Raw genomic sequence first — 16804 nt, 5'->3', positions numbered from 1 at the left:
CCCAAGTGGTAAACACTACAAAGAAAAATCACAATGAATTGATTCAATATGTATTGAAAGAACCTGGAATCTTCGCACTACTCAAAAGCAATATCTAGGCATTAGATCTCTTGGAGCTTCTTCATAGAACAAAACGTGCATGAAAAATACAGCTCCTTCTTTGCTGCTCGGAACCCAAATTTGATGGCTCCGTTGGCTCCGAAAGAGGGGTAAAACTTCAGGACACCTACTCATGGATCCTCCAGATCACTCATTCCTCTTCTTTCAGTTGAACTTGCAGTTTTTAGCCTGTTTACAACAATTGTGACATGCGCGATTTCGTCAATCTATATTTTTTATGAAAAATCTCCTAACTAACTGAAAAAGCCACTTGCTTTTTGCATGCAATCCTAATCTAGAAGCTTTTTTAAATTTTTCTGATTTTTACAATAAATAATAACAAACATAGGCTAAAATTATCCAAAAATCTTGTATTTTTAGATAATCCATGCAACTCACAATAATACTAATGACTCATATCACATTGACTCTCTTGATTAATAAGAAATTAGATGATGATGCATTCCATGCTTTTTCACATAGTGTCCTTATAACATCATGACATCCACCCCATCTGAACCTGCACATCCTCCGGTATGTGCCAAAATCCTAGTTGTCATTGGATTCTGAGTCCTCCTCATCCTCTACAACCATATCCTTTACTTCTTCATCTTCCATATCTTCCTGGCTAGCCCCTGTATCATGACTACTATTTTCTTCCAATTCTGGCAACTCATAGGTAGTAGATTCTTGCCTTTTGAATAATTTGATTCTTTTCCCTACTATCGGAAGTTTGATGGCTATCCCATCCCAGCTCATTTAATGCATAAGTAGCATTATCAAACACATGTCTTACCACATAGGGTCCAAACCATCTTTTGGAAACTTTACGCATTGCACTATGCTGGTTATCTACACTGCTATCATAAACCAATACCCAATCCCCATCTTGTATGGTTCTTGGTCTCAATGTATGTCTTTTGTCAAACCGTTTCTTGTTCTGTATTGTTGCTACCCTTAACTTTGCAGTTGTTGCCTCTATGTCTTCTGACTTTCTTTCCAACTATCTAATACGTAAGGCCAACAACTCCTCTCGATACAACTCCTCCTCCCAAGGTAACACACTCCATGTGACTGTCATTTCTTCTATTGGCATGATAGGATTTTGATCATACATCAATTCTGCAGGCATATATCCTGTAACAACACTATGAGTTGTTTTGTCATCCCACAAAGCATAAGGGAGCAATCGTGGCCACTCTTTTGCATTCTCTCCACATGCTTTTGCCAATGGCTTCACAATAGGTGGATGACCTCTTTCACTTTTTCCATTTCCTTCAGGGTTATAGGATGATGTTAAAGGAAGCTTTATCCCCAACCGTGCAAAGAAATCATGAGCCTCATCTGCATCTAGCTCACCCCTATCTGCTGTAATTTTTCCCACACAACCATATCAACAAAAGATCTCTTCTAAGAGAAAAGTACATACGGAATTTGTTGTCTTAGTACACAGAGCTCTCCCTTCCACTTGATGTCAAGTATTCATGAGCAAGCACAAGATACCTCATTTGCCAAAGACCTGTAGGCATTGTGACCAAATCCACCACCCACTTAAAATGAAGAGAGAATGGATATGTGGGTTCCAATCCATCCCGATGTCTCATAGTTGAATACATTTGACATGTCGTACATGTTTCTACAAAGTGAGCAACATCCTTGTACATACCTTGCCACCAATATCTTTCTTTGATTTTTGTAAAAGTACCCCAAACACCTCTATGACAAGCCCATAAGCTTTCATGAAATTCTTGCATAACAGTTACTTATGAAGCTCTATCACCCAAAACTCGCAATGGCATACCTTCTTTCTTTTTAGAATGTTTCCATAAGTATCCATCTTTTAAGAAAAAACCATAGGCTTTCCTCTTGATCTTCTTAAACTCCTCATCTGACCATTCATCTCTCTTTGTTAATGTACTGAGATATTGACCAATTCTCAGCCACTCTCCTACATATTTGTCTTACAGAAACACTTCTATACAAGATGCAAAACATCTGAAGTGTCTTCTCTTTGTTGTCCAAGCTTCTGTTAATGCTGTAGCAATACCTTGCATTTCTAAATTCACTCTTGCAACATCATTTTCAACCATAAGAAAGTCATATTCTTCCTCCTCAGCCATCATCCCATCTTCATTCTCATAGTGTGCTCGAGATAGGTTATCTCTTCCTGCAATATGCTGAAATTCAAGGTTCAAAGATTTGACGTATGCAATCCACCGGAGCATAGCAATGTTTGGGGTAGCACAACTAGTAATCATACCCAATACCGGCAAACAATCAATCTCAATGACTACATGAGCACTCATAAAATACTCCTTATCACATTTAAGGGCTGTCACAATTCCCCATAATTCTCTTTTTACTTTTGGATATCTTCTCTGTCGTTTAGTCAATACTTTTGCACCAAAGCGTATTACATATCTTTGCCATTTCTCATCATCTTGCCCAATTGCCCATCCAATCCCGATTGGGCTTGTATCAAATAGTAATAATGATAGGCTTTCCATGTGAATAGTTAGCATTTCTCAACGTAGAAGCAGATTTTAAGAGTTGCTTCAATTTCTTCATTGCTTTCTGATGCTTCCTTTCCCAATGAAATTTCTGACCTTTCCTTAGAAGCTGATAAAAAGCATCAGCTACATGTGTAAAGTGAGGAATCCATATCAAATAGAACACACATGCACCCAAGAATCTACGCACCTCTGATACATTCGTGCATACTTCTTGCATTCTATCAATCCCATCTATTTTTGCTGGTGATGGCGTTCGCCCATAAGGCCCACACATATGCCCAACAATCAAAACCCCTTCAACTCCAAAGACAGACTTTTATCCAGAAAGAATTAAATGCACCTCTTCTAGATGTGTCAAAATCCTCTCACAATCCACAATATGGTCTGCAACAAATTGTCTGCATCCATGAGCATCCATCTCTTTATTATTTTCATCCATTGTACACCCTTTGATTGGAACATCATCCAAGAAGGGCATAGTTAATTGTGGTATAAAATCCCTGAGTACCCTATTCATAACATTTATCATGTGTGCCACTGAGTTTGTTGCACCGTGTGGAAGAGTACACATCCGTACTAACCCCAAACAGGACTTCATGGTTGTGATATCCCTTCTTTCAATTGCAAGCTGAAACTGATCATAAACCGAGTAAAGATCACCCAAAGAATAGATCGCTCTGCCTGTAAAAGCCTTTGCAAATTCATCAACCACAGGACCTGCACTCACATTTCTTATAGTACATCCGTGTTTTATACCTTTGCTAAATATGCATCTACCAATGATTCCCAACCAGTTATGTCACAAATGTCTTGCCCTACATGAGACATTTCACTATCAGTGACTTGTCTCTTTTTAGCTGTATGTAAAGCATGTGTTCATATTTCAACCTTTGGACCAACCATCACTTGGCCATGCATTCTATCCAACTATAGACCAAAAGTAGAAGCATGTACCACCACATAATCATTTCAGACAGCCAAGTCTTCCAACAACTTCTGCATACTTCCCTTTCTAAAATTCAAAGCAAGAGGCAATCCCATTTCTTATACATGGATCTTGCCATCTTTGCAAAAGATGAGCTGTCGTGCCAAGGCCTCCTGATAGGCAGCACAATCCTTTCTCTCATGGTGCAAAGTGTCACACCACATACATCTTTTTTCAAGTTTAGGGGTTGTTGCCTATCCCCTTTCCTCTTGTCCTTTTTCATCCAATTTTGCAACCTTCAATTGAAGATCCCGCATCCCTTTGACCAAATCATCCAAGACATCTTCCCTAACAGAGAGAACAATAATAGCTATAGCCATAGGGTTAGCCATAGAAGCGGGTGGCTTACTAGATACTTCAATTGTTTTGCTCGTAACAATGGGCAAGCTAGAGACATGCAATCTTTCTCTTCTTCTTTATTCACAAGCGCAGTAACAACTTCCTTGACATGTCTCCACTCTGTTTTTAAACTTGTCTCTGTAGTCTGATCCTCCAGCAAATCATCAAGCTTCTCTTGAAGCTCAAGATCAGGTGCCTGTAGAAACAATTCAATTTTCTGACTTGCAAGAGCTTGTTGTTCTACGAGATCCCACTGCTCAAATCGACTTTCAAATTCTCTTAACAATTTTGTAGCCACAAGACCCTTATTGGGTTGTATAACCCACTCCTGAAAAGTTTTACGCGTAATCAAACTGGTATCCTCAATATAAAATTCTTCCCTGAGTGTCTTCTTGAAGGCTACCTAGTCAACATCCTACAACTATAATTCATAATCCATGCTTTTAGTTCATGAAGAGTAACACGTACAAAATACCGGCTCAATGCAAATTGAGCCACTCCAAAGAATTCCATCTTTTGAGCATAGGTATGTACATATGTAGATACATTCCTGCCATTGAATAACTTCACCTCATGCTCAACTGCTTGCAAAGCATTCAGCACAACACTTCATGTTTGAGCTGAAGCTTGCATCACATGTTGTTGTTGTTGTATATGCATAAGCATATTCATATTTTGCACCAACTGTTGCAAAACATCACTTGAGGTTGTATTCAAAGGTTCTCTCATCTTATATTTCCTTCTTCTGTGACGATCTTTCACGTCTCGGGTTCACCAATGTCAGAGGGGTTTTTGTCAAAAGGTTGAATCCACCGAGGATCAGAAGTAGAAGGAAGTAGAGATAGAAGATGGAAGAGAAGATAGAGAATACCCAAGTGGTAAACACTACAAAGACAAATCACAATGAATTAAATTATACGTATTGAAAGAACTAGGAATCTTCGCACTACTCAGAAGCAATCTCTAGGCATTAGATCTCCTGGAGCTTCTTCCTAGAACCAAACGTGCATAAAAATTACAGCTCCTCTACTACTAGGAACCCAAATCTGATGGCTCCGTTGGCTTCGAAAGGGGGGTAAAACTATAGGACATCTACTCATGGATCTCCCAGATCACTCCTTTCTCTTCTTTCAGTTCAATTTGTAGTTTTTAGCCTGTTTACAGCGATCGCGACGAGCGTGATTTCGTCAATCTGTCTTTTTGATGAAAAATCTCCTAATTGGCTGAAAAAGCCACTTGCTTTTTACATGCCATCCTAATCTAGAAGCTTTTTTAAAATTTTTGGATTTTTACAATAAATAATATCAAATATAGTCTAAAATTATCCAAAAATCTTGTATTTTTGGATAATCCATGCAACTCACACTAATACTAATGACTCAGATCACATTGATTCTCTTGATTAATAAGAAGTTGGATGATGATGCATTCCATACTTTTTCACACAGTGTCCTCATAAGATCACGACAACGTGGTTGACAATTTTGAAAAAGATTGGGATGCTAATACTCATATAGAATATGTAGCCACTGAGAACAAGGTGGCCATCAGGAATGTGGTAGTAGAAATAGTTGCGGATGAGTTTTCTCAAGCTTTTGTAGGGAGAGCCATAAATTTGTTAGGTGATACAAGATCATGGTTCCTTGCATGGTTCCTTGCAAGTAAGAAATGATTTTTTTTGAACAAGAAGAAAATAAATTGATAACTAACTAAGCAAGTATGTCACCATTTGGCAAGCTTGACACCATCTAGCTCAAGAAATCATCCATGCAATGCTAACTCAAGAATGAACCTTGCAATCATCACTCCTCATTGTCTTAGACTTGGACCACCCAATGGTATCAAGATCATTGACACCATTCAATACGAGTAATATCCTTAAGCTTAGGCTATAAAACTTCAGCAAAGGTGTTATAATATCCGAGATACATGCTCGACTTTTTTATATACTTAAAATATATATGGTGAATATTCTGCTGGCGTAGAGAGAGAATAGATGAGAGAAAAGAAAGATGTAGAGAGAGATATATATAGAGAGAAATTAACAACACACTAGGGACTAGAAGATGGGTGAGTCCCCCCCATGTGGTGTTATATTATTGACAAGGAGCAAGCTCCTCTGTTACACATAAATCATTTCTTACTTGCAGATCTTGGAAACAAGATCATGGTTCCTTGCATGGTATACAACTAGCTAACACTTTCACAATTTGGAAGTTGACACCTTTTGATCCTTCTTGAGTCTCCTTCTCTCCTACTCAATATGTGTAGGGATTTTCTCTTGGTGCTTGATTTCAGCAGAGCTTCCGCAGCACTTGCACCTTCTCTTCTCCTCTTGGAACTTGGTTTTCGCAGAGCTTCTGCACCACTTGATTTCAATAGATCCTCCACAACACTTGATTTCAGCAGAGCTTTTGCAGAACTTGCACCTTCTCTTCTCCTCTAGGATGCATGCAAAGTGATGCTTTCTTCCACCTCACTCACACCCAAGGAGAGTCTCCTCTTCTATAGGCTTTCAAGAGCTTCTCTTCTTGGAGAGAGACTTGAGTTGATCTTGATGTAAGATGTGGCTGTTCTAGAACCTACTCTGTAGCACCAATTTTGAAATATCTCTCTATGCATTGTTTGGATGGAAAAATGTCCAATGCCAAAGTTGTAGATCTCATTGTTTGCAATAGCCCAAGTAGGCCATTTTTAGAGATCATCTTTCTATCGTGAGATATTTTAAAAATGGATTCACCATGTCTTTTTATTTAAAAAATAGCTTTTTAAACTTTACTCTTAACTTGTGGTCCATGCAACCACCTTAAGGAGAGTTTATAAAATTGCCCTGAGCCTCAACCTTAAGATTGAATTCCACATAAAAGCTTGTGTCGTTTTAGACCTTAGAAAGAGAAAATTACTTCTCTCCTCACTTCCAAAGGATCACATCTCTTGTCTTTATTAGTGAGAGAATTCCCTCTCTCGTCTTTCTTAGAGTATTGTCTTGATGGTGTAAAATTCTTTCAGGCATAAGGAACTCTTCTATTTCTTCTATGTTAGGTAAATCTTCCTTGATTGGTTCCATTGGAGGTTCTCCATTATAGGGACGTAGCAAACTTATATGGAAAGCATTATGAATATTCCAATGACTTGGTAGATCCAAACAATAAGTCACATCATTTATCTTATCTGTGATCTTGAAAGGGCTATAATATGGATTGGAAAGCTTAACCACTTTACCCTTTTGACCTTTTTTCTTCTTCAAGCGAGCTTTCTCAAACTTAAGAAGAACATATTGTTCCAACTTGAGATCTAGCTTACGACAATGCTTATCAGCTTTGCATTTATGCTTCTCTTGTGTTCTTTGAATAACAGCTTTTACTTGAGTGAAAGTTGTATCAATGTCTCTAACAAACTCATTTGCTGCAAAGATCTTATCCTTCGTAAGAAGAATGGGTGCAAAGATTTTATCCTTCGTAAGAAGAATGGGTGGTAAATGAGGCTTACCATAGACGATCTCAAAGGGTGCCTTGCCAGTACTAGAGTACACCATACTATTATATGCAAACTCTACTAAAGGAAAATACTTTTTCCATTCTCTTTGATTATCAGAGACATAGGATTTCAAAAGGTCCAGAACAGTAGAGTTAGCACTTTTGCTCTGCCCATCCGTTTGAGGATGATAAGAGGATGAAAACTTCAACTTTGTCTTGAGGTTCTCGAAGAGAGCTTGCCAAAAGAGGTTAGTCATGCAGGGATCTTGATCACTTATAATGGACTTAGGCACCACATGATGCTTGAAAATATGAGCAATGAATAGCTTAAACATATTATCAGCTTTGATTGTCTTTCGCACAGGTATAAAGTGAGCTTGCCTATGAATCTATCAATGATAGTCTAGATTGCATCGTTGCTTGCTTGTGTGCAAGGAAAGTCCATGATAAAGTCCATGGCTATACTTTCCCAAGGCTCATTGGGAATAGTCAATGGCTTCAGTAGACTAGGTGGTTTATGCTTGTCATACTTTACTTTTTGGCATAACTTTCACTCGCGGACATATCTCTCAGTGTTAGCTCTAAGAGTGGGCCAAAAGAAATATCTTTCCAATGCTTGAGTAGTGGGTAGAATACCCCTATATCTAGCATAAGGAGATGCATGTGCTTCATCCATTACCTTGTGTCACAATGGTAATGCTATAGAAATTGCTTGATGATGATACAAATAACCATCTCGAATTGAGTAAGGTGTAATCGACTGACCTAAGTTAAGCTGATCCCATATGGTTGAGAAGTTAGGATTAGTTGCATATATTTTGGGTAAATCCATGAACTCGTTATGGTAAACAGTTGTGATTGCATTCACTTGAGGTTGCCGTGATAGAGCATCTACTACCACATTCTTAGTTTTAGATGTGTGAAGGATTTGAAAATGAAACATAGATAAGAAATTTTCCCAATGTATCTGTTTCTCTAAGAGCTTCTTCTAAGTGAGGAAGTATCTTAGACATTGGTGATCTATTTTAATAACAAAATATGCACTAAGTAAACAGTGTTTCCATACTTGAAGAGCACGTACCACCATCATAAGCTCTTTCTCATATACTGGAGCATGTAGCTCATGATCCTTGAGGCATCAGCCCTCAAATGCTACTGCATGATGCTCTTGATTAAGCACAACTTCAATGCAATCCCTAGAAGCATCGCAGTGAACTTCAAAAGGTTTTTGAAGATTCGAAACTATGAGAACTAGTTCTTCAGTCACAAGAAACTTAATTCTTTCAAAGGCTTGTAGTTTCCTTGATTCCCTGCAAAAAGACATTTTCTTCTTAGTAAGGTCATGTCGAGGAGATGCAACATACACAAGACCTGGTACAAACCTCCTGTAGTATGAACATAGGCCCAAGAAACTTCTAAATTCATATACAGAAGTAGTTGTAGGCCAATCAACAATGCCTTGAATCTTCTCAAGATCCATTCTCACCAAATTGTGAGAAACAATATGGCCCAAATAATGAATTTCTGAAAGGAAGAATTCACTCTTCTTAGCATTGACTTGTATTCTATGCTTGTTGCAAAGCTCTTGAAAAACAATAGATAGATGTTTTCTATTCTCTTCTTCAGATAGTGAAAATATTATAATGTCATCAAAGAAGATACATGTGAACTTTGAGTGAGGTCTGAAAGTTATCTCCATCATTCGATTGAATGTGGCGGGTGCATTAGTCAAACCAAATGGCATGACTAAAACTCTATAGTCCAAATGTTGTACAAAAAGCTATCTTATGAACATCTTCACATGCTATCCCTATCTGATGATAGCCACTCTTGAGATCAATGAGACTAAAGATACTAGCCCCTTGCAACTTATCCAAGATATCATCTATCCTTAGGATAGGAAAACGATTCTTGATTGTGATCTTGTTCAAAGATCTGTAGTCTATGCACATAAGAAAGAACCGTCTATCTTTTGAACAAGTAAGACTGGAGAGCAATATGGAGAAGAGCTAGGTTGAACTAACCCTTTTTCCAACAGTTTTTTACTTGTTTTAGGATCTCCTCTTTGCTAACTTGCACTTACTCGGTAAGGCAGTTGGTTAGGTGGTGAATTGCTTGGGATAAGATCAATTGTGTGATCTTCCGAGCACTTAGGATGTAACTCTCCTAGGAGTGAATCACTAAAAAAATCTTTATATTTTTTAACAAAATCATGTCTGTCTTGATAAATTAAAGAGAGGGGTTCTTTTAAAGTTTGAGACTTAGAAGCATTAGTTGGTATTGTGTGTTCATTAGAGGAATCAAGCACCCTTGAATCATTAACTTCTTTTGACTCTCTCACAAAAATCATGTACGCAAAAACAACTTTCTTCATTTCTTTAGAAATCTTAACATTACTAACCATTGGCACAGACCAATCTCCAGCATCAACAATGCATACTATGTTCTAGCCCTTGAACTGCAATACAAGGGTCTTCTTAACAAAATCAAAAAGAGGTCTAATCTTGTAATGCTAAGGCATACCTAAGATAACATCACAATTACCAATGGGTGCAAGTAGAAAAGATTCTTGGTCGCGGTAATCCCCAATTCTAAGATTCAACTTCCCCTGGATAGGAGTAGAATTGGTTGTAAGACCTTCAAATGCCAAACCTGATCCAATTGGTGTTCCCAATTGATCCGGTGGAATTTGTAGTCTTTCAACAGTATTTGTTGACACAAAATTATATGTGGACCCTGGATCAAAGAGTATCAAAACTTGTTGATTGTTTAGTGTCCCCCAACCCTTTAAGAGTTGTCTTTTCTTCTTATTTGAATGAGTGTTAGCTTGCACATCGGGAATAGAATTTGACGATGGCGTAGGGGATCTTTAACCACATTTTCTTCCTTCCTTTTGTGAGGATAATTAGGCTTCCTATGCCCCAACTCACCACAAAGAAAGCACCTTCCTTCCTCTTTGTACTTTTGTATCTCAGAGGGTGAGAGATACTTGCGTTTCTTCTTGTTACCCTCTGGCTTTGAATATTGGTCATGGGTAAAGGTAGGTCTTCTTTGATTATTCGTGTCTCTTGGTTGATCATAGAGATGCTCTTGTCTAGCTCTATAAGAACTCATCTCTAACTTTTGAGATATAGCAAGTGTATGCAAACTTTCTGCCATGTTGGCAGACTCCATCATGCAAGATAAGGTTTCATGTGGATACACCTTCATGGTTCTGTGTAAATGAGGGAGTAGGCTAGCTTCAAACTTGCTTTTTTTATCTTCATCATTGATCTCCATGAAAGGAGTAACCTTGAGAAGATTAGACAAAAACTTCTTCACATAACTAGTGACCTTTGCATGCTCTTTCTGGCCTAGCCAATCCCAGTCCTTGACATCATTCTCAAAATTAGGAGGCAAGAAGTGAGCATGGAACTTCTTCTTGAACTTTTCCCAAGTTGTAGGTTTCCTTTCCTCCAAAATGAGAGTCAACCACCAATTGCTACCAGTGTCTTTCAAGTGCATGCCTACATGTCTGAGCTTGGACTTTTCTGATAAATCACCATCAAAAAAAAGAAACTTCAAATTACATGACAAAGGCTAATGCCCTAGCAGGATCTCTCTTACCAGAGTAAGAGTCAAACTTTATGTCCTTATCCCAAGAATTGAAAGTCTTAGTCTTCTTAAGCTTGCTCCTCTTATGGTCCCTCTTTGTCCGTTTGTCGATTGCATGAGACTTGGAACTAAGAGAGTAGGAACTAAAAGTTGAGGAGGAGGAGGAGGAACTTGAGTAATAAGGTGAGTAGCTAGTTGCTAAGGGAGATGACTCCCTCCTTATCTGCCTCACTCGAGGTGAGGTCTTTTTACTCTTGTTGACCTGAGAGTCCTTCTTTCTTCTAGGAAGCTTCTAAGAAATTGGGTGCTTTGCATCTTCACCATCAATTGGTGTAATGGTGTTTTCTCCAATATCACCATCTTTGGGAGGATTCGGTCCTTCATAAGTAGCTTCTTCCCTTGCCCTTAAGTTTTCAATCAATTGACATACTGTGGGAATATCCAACAAGCTACGATACTCTGCCAATTGAGCCTATAATTGCTCACTTGTAGGTGCTTCATCAGTTTCCATCTTTACCTTCTTCTTGCAAGGATCCCCTTTACTTTGAGAAAAGTAAAGAGACCTTCTCTGATACCATTTTTATAATATCCGAGATACACGCTTGACTTTCTTATATACTTAAAAAATATATGATGAATATTATGCTGACACAAAGAGAGAGAAGGTAAGAGAAAATAAAGATGTAGAGAGAGAGAGAGAAATTGACAACACACTAGGGACTAGAAGATGGGCTAGTCCCCCCCCCCCCTTATGGAGTTATATTATTGACAAGGAGCAAGCTCCCCTGCTACACATAAACCAGTTCTTAATTGTACATCTTGGAAATAAGATTACAATTCCTTGCACAGTATACAACCGCGGCTAACACTTGCACAACTTGGAAGTTAGCACCTTTTGATCCTTCTTGAGTCTCCTTCTCTCTTGCACAATATGTGTAGGGCTCTCCTATTGGCACTTGATTTCAGTAGAGCTTCCAAAACACTTGCACCTTCTCTTCTCCTCTTGGAACTTGGTTTCAGTAGAGCTTCCACACCACTTGATTTCAACAGATCTTTCGCAACACTTAATTTCAGCAGAGCATCAGAGCTTTTGCAGCACTTGCACCTTCTCTTTTCCTCTTGGATGCATGAAAAGTGATGCTTCCTTCAACCTCCCTCACACCGAAGCAGAGTCTCCTATTCTATAGGATTTTAAGAGCTTCTCTTCTTGGAGAGAGACTTGAGTTGATCTTGATGTAAGATGTGGCTATTCTAGGACCTACTCCGCAATCACCAATTTTGAGATATCTCTATGTGCTTGTTCAGATGGAAAAACTTCCAACACCAAAGTTGTAGATCTCATTGTTTGCAATAGCCCAAGTAGGCCATTTTTAGAGATCGTCTTTCTATTGTGAGATATTTTAAAAATGGATTCACCATGTCTTTTTATTTAAGAAATAGCTTTTTAAACTTTACTGTTAACTTGTGGTCCATGCAACCACCTTAAGGAGAGTTTATAAAATTTCCCTGGGCCTTAACCTTAAGATTGAATTCCACACAAAATCTTGTGTCGTTTTAGACCTTAGAAAGAGAAAATTACTTCTCTTCTCACTTCCAAAAGGATCACATCTCTCGTCTTTCTTAGTGAGAGAATTCCCTCTCTCGTCTTTCTTAATGAAAGAGAAAACCTTAAATCTTAACTTGTAGGGGAGAGGATGATCCCAAATTAATGCAATGCTTATTACATACAAGTAAACATTCCCAGGCGCCCCTGGATGCACACATAAATATATATACACAATGCTAATGCACTTTCTCTTCTTAGAACTTAGTCCATCTTTATTTATGTGTAACTCCTTGGTTCTTATGTACACTCTTACACTTGGCAAATCACACTTCTTTTCCCCTTCATAACTTGTATTGCTTGTACTAGATATTCCCATCACAATGCTTTGATCACCTCATCAAGTGATGCACTAGGAATATTGGTCTCTAAATGGTCTCATGGACATGCTATATCAGCATTAACACTTAAAGAAAAGTGAGTCATTAATTTATTGACATAAATTTTGTTTAAATAGAGAATGCATAATAAGCAATGAATTTAGTGACAAAAGTCATACACATAAGTTGATTTTCTTATCTGACTACTAGTTGCTACTATCGTGTGTGTGTGTGTGTAGAGAGAGAGAGAGAGAGAGAGAGAGAGAGAGAGAGAGAGAGAAGATGAAGATGAAGATGAAAAAGAAGAACCCAAGAAATACAATCCAATGTTGTCGCTCCTTTGCATCCACCATTGAGCATACCAACAATGAGAGAAAAAGTTGGAGAAGCAAAAGGAGAGAAAGAAGATGGAGAAGAGCTTTACCTCACTGGATCCATCACTCTCTTGTAATCTCACAATCTCATATAGAACTCTAAACTCAACCCTCTTAGCATGAATGGGAAGGTGAAGAAGAAAAGCAAGAAGGTATAAAGCTTCACTTTCCATTATTCCCTCACTCAATACACCTCACACACACACACACTCTCTCTCTCTCTCAAGATATAAGTTGCAGTCTAACATTGAGATAATCACAGATCTTAACAAGGTTCTTGAAGAACAGATCGTAAACAGTCGGGTGGAATTCACCTTGGGAGAGGTGCTTGGCATTGCCAAACAAGAATTTCATGATGAGATCATTGATATAATTAAGAGGAAGCGTCAATTTCTTGAAGATACCACTAGTGCATTGCTGCAATTTGAAGAGGAAATTGGTTTGTTGGGTATTCGGGCTGAATAGGAGCATGAAGTAAGTACAGGACTGTCTATGCAAGATGCTACTAATCAATGGACAGCATGTGGAAAAGAGAAGAAAGTGGCTAAAAATGCATTGTCTTTTAGCAATATGCATGGTGGAGTAAGGCATATGCAACAATATGGGAAAGAGACTCTAGGATTTACTCCTCAAAGTCACTACACAAGAAATCATTGGGCTAGAACTACCACTGAAATGGTAGTGAAAATAGAGGAACATGAAACTCCTTGTGTTGCTTTACTTGACCATGGGTCTGAGATAAATATCATTGAGCATGGATTGTATGAAAATGGTGCATGGTCTGTAGATACTGATCATGATTGGTGTATGAGGGCTGCAAATAACTCTTCAAGAGAGCTCTATGTTGCATGTCCTATTGTAAAAGCGACAATTGGTGATGTATAAGAAGAGCAACACTTCTTTGTGCAAGATAATTCCTCATATGCAGTGATTTTGGGACAACCCTATATTACACGAGTTCATATGAAAACAAAGATACTTGATGATGGTTTTGCTTATACAAGAGTCAGAAGCAAGGATGGGAGGAAAGCAGTTCAATTTCTTACTGTTTGCGTTAATCATCCAAGAAATCAGGATATGTTTCGAGAGTTTCCTTTGGCTCCAAATGCAAGGGAATTCCAAAGACCTGGATTTTCATTAAGCACTGTTGTAATGGGGGGCTACAATAGGGCTATTCAGAGGATGTACTCACCCCTTGATGGAATGAAGCATGTATTTACTATTGGTTATTCTCAATTTATAGCAAATAGTTCATGTTGGTTTAGTCCTATGGAAGCTATGTGCAAGGTTGAACGCATATCTATGAAACTAGCTACTAAGTAACTAAGAGCATTGGGAGTGTTAGCTGAAAATGAAGGCATTTCAGGCATCTCTTATGGGCTGAATATTAATGACACTATGGCTGAGATTTAAAAAACTATACATGCCGAAAATGAGGCTGAAAACTAAACATTGTCAGTATGTTCTTTGGATATGTATGATATTATAGCATTGTTTGCTCAGCAGGAAGGATTAAAATGGGCTGAAGTACTTGTGGAGACAAAGTATAAGACAATTGACAAAAAGGTGAAACCAATTGTTTTGCCACTTCTACCACAGAGTGAGGGTTTGTATGAAAAAGTGTCAAGGTAGCCAAGCTTACGAGATCCTAAAGATATAGGTCATCAATTTACATCTGAAACATTACAGGAATTGAAAGTTGGTATCTAAGGGTTTCTTTTGCCTGCTGAGAGAGATTGTTTTATGCAAATGTTGGCTAGGCATGGAAAGGCATTTGCATTTCAACAAAGTGAAATAGATTTTGTAAATCCAAAAGTTGTCTCTCCTATGGTCATAAATACTGTGCCACATATACCATGGAACTTGAGGCCTATTCCAGCGCGTAAAGCTTACTTGCGAAAGCTGATGGATCTGCTAAATGAAAAGATTGGCATGAAGATCTTGGAACCTTCTTCAGCCCCGCACTCAAATCGTTGGTTTATTGTGCCCAAAAAGAATGGGGCTTTGAGATTTATTCAAAACATGCAACTGGTAAATAAAGTGACCATAAGAAATGTGGATACAGGTCCTGTGGTTGATGAATTTGTAGAGGCTTTTTCAAGTAGAGCGATCTATTCTTTGGGTGATCTTTACTCAGGGTATGATCACTTTCATCTTGCAATTGAAAGTAGGGATATAGCAAACTTGAAGAATCCCTTGGGTTAGTACGGATGTGTACTCTCCCACGGAGTGCAACAAACTCAATGGCACACATAACAAATGCTATGAATTGGGTACTCAAGGATTTTATACCACAATTGACAATGCCCTGCTTGGATGATGTTCTAATTAAAGGGTGCAGTGGATAGAAATAATGAAGAGATGGATGCTCATGGATGCAGAAACTTTGTTGCAGACCATATTGTGGGTTGTGAGAGGATTTTGATGCATCTAGAAGAGGTGCATTTAACTCTTTCTGGACAAAACTCTGTCTTTGGAGTTAAAGAGGGTTTGATTGTTGGGCATATGTGTGGGCCCTATGGGTGAAGACCATCACCAGCAAAAATAGATGGGATTGATAGAATGCAAGATGTATGCATGAATGCATCAGAGGTGCATAGATTCTTGGAAGAATGTGTGTTCTATTTGATATGGATTCCTCACTTTGCACATGTAGCCAATGCTCTACATCAATTTCTCAAGAAAGGTCAGAGATTACATTGGAAAAGGAAGCATCAGAAAGCAATGAAGAAATTGAAGCAATTCTTAAAATCTGCTCCTGCAATGAGAAAGCTGACTATTCACATGGAAAGCCTATCATTATTATTGTTGATACAAGCCCAATCGGGATGGGATGACAAGAGGCGGGAATCTACTGCCTATGAGTTTCCAAAATTGGAAGAAAATAATGACCATGATACAGGGGCTAGCCAAGAAGACATGGAAGATGAAGAAGCAAAGGATATGGTTGCAAAGAATGAGGACTCAAAATCCGGTGACAAATAGGATTTTGGCATATACCGAAGGATGTGTAGATTTAGAGGGGGTTGGATGTCGTGCCAGTTATGCGGGCACTGTGTGAAAAACTCTAAAATGTATCATCATCCAACTTTCTTATTGATAAAGAGAATCAATGTGATCTGAGTCATAAGTACTAGTGTGAGTGGCATGGAGTATCAAAAAATACTAGATTTCTGGATAATTTTAGTCTATTTTATATTATTATTTACTATAAAAAATCTAAAAAAGTTAAGAAATTTCTAGATTAGGATGGCATGCAAAAAGCAAGTTGCTTTTTCAGCCAGTTATGGGATTCCACATTGATTCCACATTGGCTAATCACGAAAGGAATCAGAAAAGGAGCATTGGCTAATGTGGAATCAAGCCAAGGACCAAAGGTACCCCACCTTGAAGTATCAACTACTTTGGTGCACTCAACAATGCTCTTAACTCCAAGTCGAAATGGCAGAAAATGGCGGAAAAGGCGGAAAAAGCATGGAAGAAGAGGAAAGACACACATGC

The sequence above is a fragment of the Lygodium microphyllum genome, chromosome 22, assembly GCF_053477565.2.
Source record: "Lygodium microphyllum isolate KBCC chromosome 22, Lygodium_microphyllum_v1.1.10, whole genome shotgun sequence".
Taxonomy (NCBI): Eukaryota; Viridiplantae; Streptophyta; class Polypodiopsida; order Schizaeales; family Lygodiaceae; genus Lygodium; species Lygodium microphyllum.
This window is presented reverse-complemented; position numbering follows the sequence as displayed.